The sequence below is a fragment of the Salmo salar genome, chromosome ssa03 (genome assembly GCF_905237065.1).
Source record: "Salmo salar chromosome ssa03, Ssal_v3.1, whole genome shotgun sequence".
Taxonomy (NCBI): domain Eukaryota; kingdom Metazoa; phylum Chordata; class Actinopteri; order Salmoniformes; family Salmonidae; genus Salmo; species Salmo salar.
In genome coordinates, this window is record NC_059444.1 from 60951877 (window position 1) to 60969221 (window position 17345).

The 17345-nt window shown below is 44.8% G+C and overlaps 1 protein-coding gene across 1 annotated transcript in view; it reads right to left on the bottom strand.

The window, feature by feature from the left end:
- stat5a (signal transducer and activator of transcription 5a) overlaps window positions 1-14640 on the bottom strand; it is a 100529-nt gene extending 85889 nt beyond the window's left edge. The window contains exon 1 of the mRNA XM_045714313.1: window positions 14365-14640. The gene's annotated coding sequence lies outside the window, so the exon portion shown is untranslated. The remainder of the gene's footprint in view (window positions 1-14364) is intronic.
- Between the last annotated feature and the right edge of the window lie 2705 nt (window positions 14641-17345).

Genomic DNA, 17345 nt, shown 5'->3' on the forward strand with positions numbered 1-17345 from the left:
ACTTTGAAAATAATATGTTGGGCTGGACGAAATTATATCACAGTCATATGATATTACAATAATTTAAACAATTACAATATACTGTAAATAGGGCCTCCTGAGTGGCGCAGCGGTCTAGGGCAATGCATCGCTGTGCTTGAGGCGTCACTACAGACCCGGGTTCGATCCCAGGCTGTGTCGCAGCCGGCCGCAACCGGGAGACCCGTGAGGCGGCGCACAATTGGACCAGCATCGTCCGGGTTAGGGGAGGGTTTGGCTGGCTGGGTTGTCCTTGTCTCATCACGCTCTAGCGACTCCTTGTGGTGGGCCGGGCGTATGCACGCTGACCTCGGTTGCCAGCTGTACGGTGTTTCCTCCGACACATTGGTGCGGCTGTCTTCCGGGTTAAGCAAGCATTGTGTCAAGAAGCAGTGCGGCTAGGCAGGGTCGTATTCCGGAGGACGCATGGCTCTCGACCTTGGCCTCTTCCGAGTCCGTACGGGAGTTGCAGCGATGGGACAAGACTGTAACTATCAATTGGATATCACGAAAAAGGGGTAAAAAGTACCCCAAAAAATTAAGAATATACTTTAAATGTTATGAGAATGTAAATGAGCATCCCTGTTGGTTCATCAATGTGAAAATGCCTGCTCCTGTTAGAGTCTATTGAATGTAACTCTGGTGAAGTGGTTGTAGCATAGAACAGCATTTTGCTCATGTGTGTTTACTTTACAGAAAATAACTGAGAATAGGGTGATATTCTGGTTTCCAACTATTTCAATACAATTTGCATATTGCAACAAGGATAGATAACACCAGTTATCCCCCAACCCCCAACCACAAAACAATGCCAATGGACATTTAAGAAGGAATTAACCAGAAATAAAAGTTAAGTAAGGTACAGCCAAAGACCATCACATTTAATAAATATATATTACATTTAACCCAGTCAGCTTAACTCAGTCAGAAACTCAGAATCCCAGCAAAAACAAAAATATCCACAGGCGACATTTGAGGAAAAACGTGATGCGCAACACAGAGGAAGAGAAATCTTTCAAATACATATATTTTGAGAGAGAGAATCAACTCTATGGGTATTGATGACTATTTGGACCATCTTAACCATTTTAAAAGGACGGATTTTAGTTGGATGATAAACCTCTTGTTAACAATATAGCCCATTTAGTGTTACCAGATACAAACTTCAGAGTAATGTAGCTGTCAATCGTGACCCAGGCTACATGATGTATTTGACAGACCGATCAGTGTTGCCTAGGCAAGGCTGAGAGCTCTGGAGGTCATGTGACTATAGGATTAGTTTGAGCCCAACTGAAAGGGGCGGGGTTAGTGGGGGTAGGGGTTAGTGTTCGCCTTGCTTTCACCACCACATGCTTTCTCATAGACCCAGGGACTCTTCCCCTACTACAGGATCTCTTTCCCTTTAACTGTCATTCTCTCTTTCTCCCTTCCTCCTCTCTCTGCTTGAAAACATTTTCAACTCGTTTCACGCTCACCCTAGTGAGGTTTAATCTCTGCTTGGACTGGACAACACACTGTTACTCAGCTAAAGGCAGAGAGAGAGAAGAGAATGTAAAAAGAAACCAATCAACACCATTGCCATATTAAAAAGGCCACGACACACACTTAGGTACTCATTGGCTGTGTTTGAGATCATTAACACCGCGATGTATCATGGGTAAATCGTGACTGACTGATCTACAAATAAGATTGAGTTGTTTTTTTTAGATGCAAGGTGATTTGTAGATCAGTCAGTCTCGACTCGCCTTTAAAGTCGGCTGCAATGTTGAACGCACCCACTTCCTTGTAGCCTACATGACACCGTACTCTGATTAGGCAACACTTCCTCATGCTCAAATTGGAACCCCCTCTTAGTCCTAATCTAAGATTTGATTATCCTACCCCAATAACAGCTTTTATGATTTTCAATGGTCAAACATGGACAATTTCAACCTGCTAACAACACCTCCTCCCCTTTTCTTCCTCCTTCCCTCCCTCCTCCAGCGGCATGTATTCATGGACGCCAAGAGATGCCAGACCCCCCCCTCCATATTCGGTCTCTCTGTGTTTCATAATTTTCCTTCAATATGTGTAGGCCATCTATCTGATGCTGTCTGGTTTAAAAGAGTATGACATTGGTGCCGCCCGTAGGATTGAAAGCAAGGGAAGCCAGCGAGCATTTGGCTTCTCTTGATAAAGAATAAAATAATAGCCAATCAACGTTGAGAGATACTGAGTGAGCTCAACTGTGCACCAAAAAAAAGTGTCAAGGGAAGCCAGTTTGGATTTAGCTTCACACCAATCACATCACAGCCGAAGCAACACGTAATTTACAGTAAAACAAATATTGTTGTCATTGTCCTCCGGTGGCTAGCTCGCTAAAATGGGCCCTTTCCTAAATTAGCCATGGATGGAGATAGGGATTTGGACTTGTGGTTAGACTTAATTCTCCGTATTGGACAATGATTCTAACCACGATTCTGATCTAACCATACATTCATACATTGTGCCCCTGGACTGAGAGGATGAAAGTTCAACATGTAGCTAAATTTAGAACGCTAATGTTAACTAGCTGGCCTGGTGCATCATTGGCCATGAAAGGAAGTTAGGCTAGCAAGCAAGCATTTTAGCCAGGTAGCCCACGACAACAAAAACTAAAAGCGTGCACTGTATGATAGATTCGTGAAAGAGAGGAGGATGGCATTGGTTGTTTCTCTACAAGTAGGGTGAGTCGACATGTTTTTTTTTGTACTTGCACACACAAACGCATACACACGCGTACACACACACATGGAAATCAGAACCATGGACAGCCACATCATATTTAGCTTTCATTGATTGGACTAAATTATTTTTGGTATCTTTTAGTTGTCACCGTATTAGACTAAGCAGAAGTGATTTGATGATGTTGAAATGTTGAAGTTGAAATGGTGCTGGAATAGTGGAGGCAGCTCCTGATTTCTTTGCGACTTAATTGTGGTAGCCTAACTCTCCATGGTTCTAAATCAATAGTTGTTTAGTGGTTCGAAAATGTCAGAAACATTAACTTGCTTGACCATGCTGTAGGTCATGTAGCTGTTTGTTAAATGCAATATGCTTTGTGGACTTCACCGGATAGATGTTGCTCTCCGGTTTTGTGATGAAACAAAGGTGTGGTTGAATTTATTCTGCCACTGTCTTCTTATTGTCTCGACCTTAGGCCTATATCACGGTGTCAGGGCATATGAACTAACAGGTTATAGAGCAAACAATGCAATTATCACAACACAGGTTGTAAAATGGCTTTTTTACCTGGCTTGCATGGCTTCCTTCGTGATTTTCCACAACGCACCGCTACTGCCCTCCTCTCCTCAACTGTATGAGATCATCGGTCTCTTTCATAAGTGACTCCTGACTCACAGCATCCTGACAGGACAAGGGACTAGTGACTGATCACCAAGCCAGGAACTTTTCCCATAGACAGTATACACCAATATTATTATTATTATTATTATTATTATTATTATTATTATTATTGTATTTGTATAGTGCTTTTCATTACAGCAATGGCAGGTAGCCTAGTGGTTAGAGCGTTGGACTAGTAACTGAAAGGTGGCAAGATTGAATCCCCGAACTGACAAGGTAAAAATCTGTCGTTCTGCCCCTGAACAAGGCAGTTAACTCTCTGTTCCTAGGCCATCATTGTTCTTAACTGACTTGCCTAGTTAAATAAAGGTTAAAAAAATTAAATAAACGACAGGTGCTGTTAGACTACAATATAATTTTTCTGACTGTTTAGAGGTGAAAACAACACTAAATAAATTCTAAGTAATACCAGTGTCACGCCCTGACCTTAGAGTTCTTATTTATTCTCTATGTTTGGTTAGGTCAGGGTGTGACTCGGGTGGGAATATCTATGTTTTCTATTTATTTGTTTTTTTGAGCCGAGTGTGGTTCCCAATCAGAGGCAGCTGTCTATCGTTGTCTCTGATTGGGAATCATACTTAGGCAGCTTGTTTTCCAACTGAGCTTTGTGGGAGGTTATTTTCTGTTTAGAATTCTGTTACCTGACAGCACTGTTGGCTTTTCATTTTGTTACTTTGTTCAAGTGTTTTTTTGATCAATAAATATCATGAACACTTACCATGCTGCACTTTGGTCCACTCATTCCGACGACAGCCGTTACAGAACCTCCCACCAAAGATGGACCAAGCAGCGTGGCCAGGAGAGTTGGACATGGGAGGAGATCCTAGACGGGAAAGGACCCTGGAGGCAGGACGGGGAATATCGCCGTCCGAAGGAGGAGATAGAGGCAGCGAGAGCAGAACGGCGACGCTACGAGGAACTAGCATGGCAACAACGGAAGCCCGAGAGGCAGCTCCAAAAAAAAATGTTGGGGGGGCACACGGGGAGATTGGCGGAGTCAGGGATGAGACCTGAGCCAACTCCCCATGCTTACCGTGGGGAGCATGTAACCAGTCAGGCACCGTGTTATGCTGTGATGCGCACTATATCTCCAGTGCGCATTCATAGCCTGGTGCGCTCTGTGCCTGCGCCCCACATTTGCCGTGCTAGAGTGGGCATTCAGCCAGGAAGGGTTGTGCCGGCTCAGCGCTCCTGGTCTTCAGTACGCCTCCTCAGTCCAGGATATCCTGCGCCAGCTCTACACACTGTGTCGCCAGTGCGCATTCACAGCCCGGTTCGTCCTGTGCCAGCGCCCCGCACTTGCCGGGCTAAAGTGAGCGTTCAGCCAGGACGGGTTGTGCCAGCTCTACGCTCCAGACCTCCAGTGCGCCTCCACGGTCCAGTATATCCTGCACCGGTTCTACGCACCAGGTCTCCAGTGCGCCTCCACAGTCCAGTACGTCCTGTGCCTCCTCCTCGCACTCTCCCTGAAGTGCGTGTCCTCAGTCAGGTACGTCCTGTGCCTGCTCCTCGCACTTGCCCTGAAGTGCGTGTCACCAGTCTGGCGATACCTGTTCCAGCTCCACGCATCAGGCCTCCAGTGCGCTTTCCCAGTCCAGAGCTTCCGGCGACGGTTACCGGCCCGGAGCCGCCGGGCGACGGTTCCCGGCCCGGAGCCGCCGGCGACGGTTCCCGGGCCCGGAGCCTCCTGAGACGGTTCCCGGCCCGGAGCTTCCAGCGACGGTTCCCGGAGCCTACTGAGACGGTCCGCGGTCCGGAGCCTCCAGCGGGGGTTGCCAGTCCAGAGCCTCCGGCAACGATCTACTGTCAGGTTCCTCCGGCGACGATCCAGGGTCTGGAGCCTCCTGCGACGGTTCCCGGCCCGGAACCTCCAGCGAAGGTCCGCGGCCCGGAGCCTCCTGAGAGGGTCCGCGGTCCAGAGCATCCAGCAGCGGTCCGGAGCCTCCAGTGAGGGTTGCCAGTCCAGAACCTCCGGCAACGATCTACTGTCAGGTTCCTCCGGCGACGATCCAGGGTCTGGAGCCTCCGGCGACAATCCACAGTCCGGTTCCACGAAAGTGGGGGGAGCCCCAAGCAGAGGGGGATCGGCGTCCCGCACCAGAGCCTCCACCAAGTGGAGATGCCCACCCGGACCATCCCCTATAGGTTCAGGTTTGCGGCCAAAGTCCGCACCTTTTGGGGGGTGTACTGTCACGCCCTGACCTTAGAGTTATTATTTACTCTCTATGTTTGGTTAGGTCAGGGTGTGACTCGGGTGGGAATATCTATGTTTTCTTTTTCTTTGTTTTTTGAGTCGAGTGTGGTTCCCAATCAGAGGCAGCTGTCTATCGTTGTCTCTGATTGGGAATCATACTTAGGCAGCCTGTTTTCCACCTGAGTTTTGTGGGAGGTTATTTTCTGTTTAGTATTCTGTTACCTGACAGAACTGTTGGCTTTTCGTTTTGTTACTTTGTTCGAGTTTTTTTAATCAATAAATATCATGAACACTTACCACGCTGCACTTTGGTCCACTCATTCCGACGAGAGCCGTTACAACCAGTCTGTTCTAACAAAAAGAAAATGTAAAGCCTTTATTACAGCATAGCAAAGATCAAAAAGCAGAATCTGTGAAATTGCTTCATCTGACATTTTGCCGTTGCATGAGGGGCTTGGTGCTCACGGAATAAGTTGGCTATTAAACAAACACTCAAACAGGCTAACCGAAGCGAAATCTGTCTTATTTCTGTAGATATACAGTGCCTTCAGAAAGTATTCAAACCCCTTGACTTTTTCCACATTTTGTTACGTTACAGCCTTATCCAAGAATGTTTTAAATAGATTTTTTTTCTGAAAAATCTATATACAATACCCCATAGTAAAACACAAAAAACGTTGTTTTTTTTTTAATTGTTTGCTAATTTATTGGCACCCCTGTATTTGGGGAGTTTCTCCCATTCTTCCCTGCCGACCTCTCAAGCTCTGTCAGGTTGGATGGGGAGCATTGCTGCACAGCTATTTTCAGGTCTCTCCAGAGATTTTCGATTGGGTTCAAGTCTGGGCTCTGGCTAGGCCACTCAAGGACATTCAGAGACTTGTCCCGAAGCCACTCCTGCGTTGTCTTGGCTGTGTGCTTAAGGTCGTTGTCCTGTTGGAAGGTGAACCTTTGCCCCAGTCTGAGGTCCTGAGGGCTCCGGAGCAGGTTTTGATCAAGGATGTCTCTGTACTTTGCTCCTTTCATCTTTGCCTCGATCCTGACTAGTCTCCCAGTCCCTGCCCCTGAAAATGGTGCCAGGTTTCCTTCAGACGTGATGCTTGGCATTCAGGCCAAAGAGTTCAATCTTGGTTTCATCAGACCAGAGAATCTTCTTTCTCATGGTCTGATAGTCCTTTAGGTGCCTTTTGGCAAACTCAAAGCAGGCTGTTATGTGCCTTTTACTGAGGAGTAGCTTCCGTCTGGCCAGTCTACCATAAAGGCCTGATTGGTGGAGTTCTGCAGAGATGGTTGTCCTTCTGGAAGGTTCTCCCATCTCCACAGGGAAACTCTAGAGCTATGTCAGAGTGACCATTGGGTTCTTGGTCACCTCCCTGACCAAGGCCCTTCTCCCCCGATTTCTCAGTTTGGCAGGGCGGCCAGCTCTAGGAAGTCTTGGCGGTTCCAAACTTCTTCCATTTAAGAATGATGGAGGCCACTATGTTCTTGGGGACCATCAATGCTGTAGAATTTTTTTGTACCCTTCCCCAGATCTGTGCCTCGACACAATCCTGTCTCAGAGCTCTACGGACAATTCCTTCGAACTCATGGCTTGGTTTTTGCTCTGACATGTACGATTAACTCTAGGACCTTATATAGACAGGTGTGTGCCTTTCCAAATCATGGCCAATGAATTGCATTTACCACAGGTGGACTCAAATCAAGTTGTAGAAGCATCTCAAGGATGATCGATGGAAACAGGATGCTCCAGAGCTCAATTTCGAGTCTCATAGCAGAGTCTGAATACTTACGTAAATAAGGTATTTCTGTTTAGAATTTTTAAGAAATTAGCAAAAATTCCTAAAAACCTGTTTTCGCTTTGTCATTATGCGATATTGTCACATCTGTTTGAAGGATTGGACCAAAGCGCAGCGTGTTGAGTGCTCATCTTCCTTTTATTAAAGTAAAGTGAACACTTAAACAAAAATTAACAAAATGACACACGACAGTTCCGTAAGGTAACATTGACTATACGAAAAACAACCACCCACAACCCACAGGAAAAAACAGGCTGCCTAAGTATGGCTTCCAATCAGAGACAACGAAAGACACCTGCCTCTGATTGGAAACCATACTCGGCCACACATAGAAAATGAAAACTAGAACAAATCCCCATGAAACAAACCAACCCCAAAACACACAAAAACAACACCCCCTGCCACACCCTGACCATACTACAATGACAAATGACCCCTTTTACTGGGTGGCCACCGTCAACGACGGTTCCTGTGCTACGCCCCCCCTTTGCCAATCCTCCCACTACGGAGGTGGCTCTTGCTCCGGGCGTAGCTCCCGTTCTGCGCTGCCGACCCCCGCTGGAGGCTCTGGGCTGTAGACCGTTGCTGAAGACTCTGGGCTGCAGACCACCGCTGAAGGCTCTTGGCTGCAGACCACCGATGGTCACTGTAGCCCGACACGGGCGGAGCGCTGGCACAGGGTGAACTGGGCTGTGCTGGGGAATGAGGGCTGCCGTGCGTAAAGCAGGCGCAGGATGAACTGGGCCGAGGAGACGCACTGGCGGCCAGATGCGCTGAGCAGGCACACTCCTTCCTGGCTGAGTGCCAACTCTAGCACGGCAACGCTGCGGAGCCCGTACTGACCGCACCGAACTGTGCGTGTGGATGGGCGAGAGAGTGCGTATCACCCCGTAATGCATCGCTCGCCCCTCTGCACGCCTGCTCAGTCGTGCCCTCTCCGCCAGTACCTCCTTCCGGAATCTCGCGTCAAGCTCCGTGCTTGACTCCATGACTGGCACTGGTTTGCTCCACGGCTCTCTCCTGTACGCCCGGGAAGTTAGGTCAGGGCTCCCCCCTGACTGAGCCAAACTACCCGTATGCCCCTCCCAATTTTTTGGGGGGGGCTGCCTCTCAGCCTCCTCCTGACGTTCCAGCCGTTCCTCCCAGTAACGCCGTTCCGCCTTCACTGCCTCTATGTCCTCCGGCGGGCGGCGATACTCTCCAGGTTGACTCCAGGGTCCTTTCCCATCCAGGATTTCCTCCCAGGTCCAGGACTCCAGATACCTCTCCAGTTGCTCCCTTCCACGCTGCTTGGTCCTTCGTCAGTGGGTGGTTCTGTCACAACTGTTTGAAGGATTGGACCAAAGCGCAGCGTGTTGAGTGCTCAGCGTGTTGAGACAACGAAAGACACCTGCCTCTGATTGGAAACCATACTCGGCCACACATAGAAAATGAACATAGAAAATGGAAACTAGAACAAATCCCCATGAAACAAACCAGCCCCAAAAAACACAAAAACAACAACCCCTGCCATGCCCTGACCATACTACAATGACAAATGACTCCTTTTACTGGTCAGGACGTGACAGATATTGTGTGTAGATTGCTTAGGGGAAAAAATATTTAAGCAATTTTAGAATAAGGCTGTAAACGTAACAAAAGGTGGAAAAAGTCAAGGGGTCTGAATACATTCCGAATGCACTGTATATGGATCATTCATAAAGCCAGGCACATTTAAGTTAGGCTATTGATTATAGACCAAATGAAGTTGGGATTTCCTCGCTACTCAATTTTCTTTGACAATTAGGCTAAGGCAAGGGCTGTTTCCTTGCCTCTGCTGCGGCTGCCTCAGCCACATTGTTCTCAATCCCAATATGCTGTTAACTTTGCTATTATGCACATGGCAACATAGGGAAAGGCACACTGAAGATTATCTTTCAGAATTGTGGACAGCGACCGTACCCAACACGGGAGAAAGCACATTTGTTATAAAATAATATTAGATATATTAGTGTTGCACCATTATTTTTCATAATATAAGCATATACAATATCAGTATCACATGTCGTAGAGTGATGGACTATGGCATCCCTGTGGCCTCCGCATTGGATTAGTCCACTGAGACAGGTGCGAATCAGACAGGTGTCTTGTGCACCAGGAAAAAAAAAAAAAAATGTGACTGCTCGACTAAAGAAATCTCAGCCAACCAACAGCCTATTGACCAAACAATTGACCAGACGACTAAATGGGGTCAGCCCTAAAATATGTACAGAGCTCTCTGCCTAGGGGACCTCACAGCGCCATGGAAACCACAGAATTAAAATGTGTTACATCCATGAATTCATCACAGGCATGCATGGAATACTTCAACTAACCATCCCTCTTCACCAGCATCAGAACAACCCACCCATGCACCAAAACCTCTCATCTTCCTCTTTCCTCCACCCCTTCCAGTAAAGACCCATCAGGTCAGTATCCCTGGCATGGCTTACCTGGTAGCAGGGAAGGAGATAGTGGGGGAACTCTAGCTAAGCACACGGGCATCTCAACAGGCCTGCCCTGCCTGTTGAGAGACGGGATCCTTAAGCATAGGGTTTCCCCTGTTCCCCTGCTGTTTCTGGGGTTGTCTCTCTGTCTATTTCTGCTCCCTCCCTGCCTGGGACAGGTTGTGCTGTCCAACTCCTGTGTGCCCAGCATGCCAATTGTCCGTGCCAGCCAGACCCAAAACGACCTCTGAAACTTTGTCTTGGCAGTGGAAACGGACAGTTACATAGTCCAGTTGAATTAACCGTGTGGGCTCCCCAGGCAGTGCTTCACATAATGTCAAGTGGGTCAGGGTTAAATGGTGCAAACAATCCTTGATGGTTAACCATAACGGTTTCCATTGATGTCTGACCAAGTGCTTATTTATTTTAGAGAGGGAAAACACATCCCAAATTGTGCAGATGAAGCTGGGCAGACAATCCATTAAGGAAAATCTACCGGACCTAGTACCACATACTTTGCAGGCATCAGGACAGAAAGCCCAATACAGCAGAACTTATAAGCAGCCAAAGAGCAAATGGAACAGAGCCAGAATGTCACGGATTCCTCTGGAATTTTCATTACGCACACCTGGCCCCTATTCCCAGTGATTAGTAATTGTATAAGTGTGTCCTTGGTTTACCATTGTCCTGTCGATTTATTGTTACAATGTCCGTTGGTTCGTGTGAGTTCCTGTGCTGTGTGTTTTGGCTTTCGTGCTCTTGTGGATTGCACAGATGATTACGGGTCTCGTCCCGTGTGTTAATCATTGTGCGCGTGTGTTATTTATTCGAGGTACTCCTCGCTCTTTTGTTTGGGGTTCAAACCTGTGTTTTGTATAGTGTTTGTTTGGTCTTCATCCCCATGCCTTTACACGGCACGCCGTAATTTGGGTGTAAATAAAACCCCTATTACGCATTCCTGCGCCTGTCTCCCGAATCATTCATACCAGCGTGGCACAGAAACCTTTCAAAAATCCAATCTAAGTAATAAAACATATATAGAGCCAAAGTCGACAGTATTTTGTCAAAAGTCCTTATCTGCTAAAGAGCATGCAGCCCCAGAGTGAAGTAGTAGATAGCAGTGAACATGGTAAGACAGGAGCACTCAGTTCAGGAACATCAATACTGCAAGCATCCTTCTTTCAATCTCTACTTCAAACCAAACAGGCAAGATGACCTGATGTTGAGTACCCAACTAGTCAGAGAGCCCTGGATGGTGAAAGGGTGGTGGAGGAATAAGGAGCGGTTGTGGGTGGTGGAGGAATAAGGAGCGGTTGTGGGTGGTGGAGGAATAAGGAGCGGTTGTGGGTGGTGGAGGAGGAATAAGGAGCGGTTGTGGGTGGTGGAGGAGGAATAAGGAGCGGTTGTGGGTGGTGGAGGAGGAATAAGGAGCGGTTGTGGGTGGTGGAGGAGGAATAAGGAGCGGTTGTGGGTGGTGGAGGAGGAATAAGGAGCGGTTGTGGGTGGTGGAGGAGGAATAAGGAGTGGTTGTGGGTAGTGAATTATCAGGGGAAGCTACATTATGCTGTGGAGGAGATATGGGGTCAGAGAATTCAGCTAGATCAGGGGTATTCAACTGGGGATCCTTTTTTTAATGGATATTAAAAATGAATATCACTAGCAACAACAGAATAAACACATTTTTATGTCAACTTGATTTCTGAACTCCTAATATTGAGCAAATTACAGTAATTGGAGCTAATTACACTCACTGGAGTATCTAACAGACTGAAAAAAGCAAGTAAGGCTGCTGGTATAAGCTTTCTTGACTTGGACATTAGTTTTTGCCAACACATGGCTAACCTTTGTTTAACTAGCTAAACAGCTTCTACTAGCAAAAATGTGTTTGGAGATACATTTCCAGCTAATAGGCTATGTTAGAGTTTACACTTCATGTTCCAATTATAACTAGCCTGACTACCCATCCACATCACTTCGGCCAAACACCACACCCAGTATAATTTCTTCTCCACCATGAATGTATGGAGCGATCGATAGAGCAGCAGAGTTAAATTCAGAATGAGTCGTCAGGCAAAACTATAACTGCAGGACGTCAGAATAATGAAAACATCTATCAAATCAATTAATTTTCAAGGGGTGGTGGGTTGGGTCAAGGAAGTCTGGTAGTGCACCTGACTTTTACCCCTGGTTAGCAAAACACTCATCAAAGCATCCTGACCTGTGCTGCTGTCAGTTGGTGTGTGTATAATGTCATCATAACATGAAAGAGGTAGAATACACAGGGACAAAGTGGGGTGCAATCAAACTGCATCGCAGGAAGTAATGACTGTCCATACTCAGTGTGGTTGTAACGTGCACACACGCGGACACACACACAAATCTTATCACCACTCAAAGCTCGCAGTGACATTGACGTTTTAGTCATCAACACATCAACAATTTAGGGGTATTTCCTTTATACAGAGACCTGTCTGTGCTTGTAAGGTTGAGCCATATGACAGTCTAGTCATACACTATAACATCAATGCATGTGGTGACATTTCAGCTAAACACCAACAACTATGTTTCCAATTGCATACCTTTACATGTGAGTCACACATTGTACTATTACGGGACATGTCCATGTCTTCAGTGACAACAACCACAACCACACAGCACTGCTTTCAGTGGCATTTTAATGCAAACACATCAGTGGCTTCTGTGACATTAGGTATCCCCTTTACCTTTCCCTAACTAGTCAGTTGCACAACTGAATGTATTCCACCAAAATGTGCCTTCCGCATTTAACCGATGTCCACGTCATCGATACTGTGATGGAGTTTCTTCTAACCCCAAATAGCAACAAATGTGATGGAAAACAAGTGAATGAGCTCCCTTTATAACACAGTGTGAATCCATTCATCTCAGGTTAGTTGAAGCCCATTGTGTACAAAATATGTTGAGCTCATTTCTCACAAGAGAGGAATAAGAAAGCAAACAGAATGACAGTTTTGGTACTAAAGGGATTACTCATATAGCACCTGTTTTGTTATTTGTTTTCATGTCTGTTTTCATTGTTATGACGACTGACCACATTTTACACAGCATCCTGTGTGGCCGTTTTGTTATAAAACAAGTAAAACACTAACTGACACATATCAATGAGGGATTGGGAGACTATTAGGACAACTAGATGAAGTGGCTTGTTTTATTCCAGATTTAATTATGAATCATTGACATAAAGCCTCTTAAATTAAATCCATTGTTTGTGTTCCAAACACCCATGTTTACTCAGTTGTGGTAAGGAGGCTTGGAGAACAACTGGCATAAAGCACTCAAATAAACAGGAGGAGAGAATGTCACACCTTGACTGCATCACCTGGCCAATAGCCAGGCTGCCTTGCTCTCCAGGTGCAATAAAATAAACATTGGACTACTTTACCAGCATATCAACACCAAGTCTGCAGCCAATATAGCCTACAGTAGCAATTGTGCACAGTAGTGTATTATCACATGGTTGTTAACGTTTTGTCAAATTATTCCTTTAATTTAAAAACGATAGGCGCCCATTTTCACCAGCGAACTTGGACAAAATAAAAAACATCTCAGAAAAATATTCTGCCCAATCCACTCATAAGTGTTTGTGCCATCTCCACAAAATCTTTAGAGTGGATTATTACTCATAGTTTCTTTGTTGCACTGAAAGTCATTCCAATAATATATAGCGTATTTGTCTAAATTCAACATATATATAAAAAAATATAACTGCTTGTCTAAGATAAATAATAATACAACTGCTTATTTTTACATTGACAGGCAGACACCATATTTTTTTACATCGGCATTGATCATTTATTTATCTAGTTCTTATCTAAATTCGAAAGTTACCTAACTAAAATAGATGTGCAATACAAGTTGAACTTTCACCTGTTAGGCTACAACACAACTTCTTGAGAGGAGTTCCACACGCACATTCATTATACAATGATATGCGCCTCGCGCTGGCTAACGGTTTGACAGAATAAACTCCTATTCCAATTTGCGTTTGACCTAGGCTACACGCTATTTCAATGATCCGTATAACATGTGTTATAGCCTACATGCAAATTATGTTAATAATATAGTCTTTATGATGTTATGTTAAAAAACATTGTGCAATGTTGAAGAAAATAAATGATCTAGCGTATTCGAGTTCTCGCTTGACTCCCAGGAGGGGGTTGGACTCAGCCTGTTGATTCAATATATATTTATATAGGAGAAAGGGTTAACAAACACCAATAACAAGTAAATATTATATTAACAATACACTCAACCAATATTGTAAACTGGAAAAAAATATATTTGTAGCTTCACATGTGGTATTGTCGGTGACATAACCACGCTTGGCTAGCCTAAAAGACAGCAGAGCCGCACAACTCTAACCATAGTTTGTTTACAAAGCGCTGTCAGAACATTCTTTCACAATAGAACCGTCTACACGAAATATGCTTGTCCAAAACCTTGTCGAAGCTGACATAGTTAACAAACCTACCTTGACGGGACGATCAATTGAGTTGTCTTTTTGCATAAAAGTAAAGGAAAGCTCCGCAACGTACGTACGACCCAGAAAATGAACCTCTCCCGTCTCTTTCTAACTGTTCGCTACGCAGTTTTTTTCAATCTCTCTCTTTCGTGTCTTTCGCTTGCTCTCCCCTCAAGGCTCGGTCAGTGCAATAGAGGATCCTTGGGACGTCCATATCCTAAACCCTAACATTAACCATAACCCTTACCTAACCCTTGCCTTAACCATTTTAAATGTCAACTTCGATGGGGGGGGGGGGGGTGTAAGGGGCTTCCCAAGGATCCCAGATAGCAGGAAGCCTCTATGTTCTCTCCCTCTCTCTAACCGCCCACTTCCGGCGTTTTCTGTTTGACAGGCGAATATTGTCAGATGAAAACATTAACATGTGCAATATATTGTTCCTACTTCATGTAAGTTAATTTACCAGCATAATATAGCCTAACCTAATAAATGTAAGGCAATTAAATTATCTAATTATCTAATTCTGTATTGATGATGATGATGATGATAATAATAATAATAAATAGATGAAGGAGAAAGTTTATTATTATTATTTTCCTACATATTATCATGTTATATGCTATTGTTATAATCATCATTAGAAGTAGTCTTGTAGTAACTGAAGTAGCCTTTGTAAGAGCAATGTGATCTATTTCTAAATAGCATATGTGTAGTCCGTACATAGCCTATTGATGAACAACATTGAACCACATAACAGGTGTTCACAAGAATAGGCCAACATGTGCACATGTTGCCTTCAATGTGTCTCAAAGGGAAGAAAGTGGTGAAAACCAATGGGAAGTTGAAGAGATGGAGGCCTTTGTACCCTCTATGTTCTGCTATGCACTCATATAGCCACTGACAGACAGACCTTCAACACACAGCTAAGGCTCTGTTAGGTCAGATGGAAAATATAATCTATTTTATAAGTACTGTGTTTGTGAACAAAATAGACAGTGGCTTTTGTCTCATTTGACTAAAAGCAAAGCACTTTATAGTAAAATGCATGGTGGAGTGAAAGACAAAATTAAAGTGATTCATCTTTTGCTAGGTCCTTGCAGGCAGTAGATTTAAGCACAGCATCCTTCTCCCTGCACATGAATATAATGTTTTAGCTGCAGACAGCACCAGAGCCTGATAGGTGTTAGCAGAGAGAGGGTGTGTGTGTGTGTCACTTCCCAGAGGGACTATTCTTCTAGGCCCTTTCCAACTGTAAATAAGTTAAATGGTCAAATCTGTGCTGCACGCTATTCACACAGATCTACACACACCAACTGCAAAAAAAACGCTGCATGGTAGATTACAAAAACCTTTCGATTGACTGTAAAACATCCCATTGTTATTAGTCCTCAAAGTGATCATGTATGGATATGATCATCATGTATTCTCAAACTTTAAAATGTTGTGCATTGTAATATTGACATATTCTCTAGCTGGAGGAGCACAGTGACACCTTGTGGTAGAGGGACAGACAGGGTTAAAGTGGATATGTTTTGGATCTCATATAGGATACCAGATTTTCCATAACAGGGTAATAGTTGATGAGTGATGGCAGTGACATAATCTGGCAGAACAACTAAAGATGGAAAAAACAGATTTAAAGAAAAAACACTAAATGTTTGTGAGCTCACACGTGCACCTGCTTTTCTAATAGAGATAGAGAGAGCGAGAAAAAGGTTAAACTGAGTTAATTGGGAGAGGGCCAGCAGCAGCCGTCTACCAGCTTTACAAGCAGACTGAACAAAACAACCACAGAATGGTCCCCTCCGAGGGAGATGCATAGAAAGACTGACAGGGAGTAGAAGAGACAGAGACGTGTGCGTGTCATATCTTAGATCCGTGTAAGCCTCAGGCCCTGGTAACCTTTACACACAAAAGCAAGTTTTGGTAGTTATGTGCGTGTATGTTTGTACATAGCTAAGTATATGGCTGGAGACAAAAAACATGGCTGGAGACAAAAAACAATCAGGAAATATGAATCTCATTGAATAACCTCCATTACAGATAGAAAGGCCTACATGCACTGAATCCCAGCAGTGTTGGTCCCTAGAGACTGAACAGTAAATTACATGTTAACTTGTGTGATTGATACTGCATAAACACATAAACTATTCAGTGACTAATGACTAATTTATGAAGCAGAATTTGGTCCACAGTCCATTTTCCTCCTCTGTAAGTAAGTGTCCTTCGGTACGCTGCTAGGCATTTGAAATATGAGAGTTTTCCGACTTAACGACTGTCTCTTGGCCAAACGCAGCAGCTGGAATTGGAAGTGTTTTGCAGAAAGCCAACATTTCTCAAAACATATAAGGCATGGCAATACTAGAACACATTTTTATTATTTCTAACTTTGGTTTCACACACAAAAAACGTTGTTAAGGCAACAACAGAAAACACACACTCCACTAGGCCCTCTGTGTACACACACACACACACAACTCCAGCCATACATCAGGCCACTCCACAGCACACCGTTAAAATGGAATCGATTCTCCAAACGGATTAGCTGCTGGCAAAGCAGGCTGGAGGGGTGACATTTTGCTTTCAGAAACTGAGTCAGCAGCTGCTGATAAAAGGCAAGGCTCTCAGTCTTCTTCTGCCTCTTCACGCCCCTTCATTTCACCATTCACCTTAACTCAGCTCCTCATGCTAAGCAGGACAGGGGGAAGGCTAGTTCCTATCAGAGATAAAAGAGAGAAGAAATAGAGAGAGAGAGGAAGAGAGCGACATTGACAGACACATTAAGAATGTGAGAAGACTAGAATGATACGAAAAATACTATATTTCACATCTGCCATTTCAGACCAGTTTACACCAAGGAGTGACTCAACGGGACAACTATAGACAATGTAAATAAGTGAAACCACGGTGGAAGCCCCAGACCAGACCTGTGTGCATACAGTATGCTACTATGCAGTGAATGTGAGACACCGTAGCAGATGGGTTTCCTC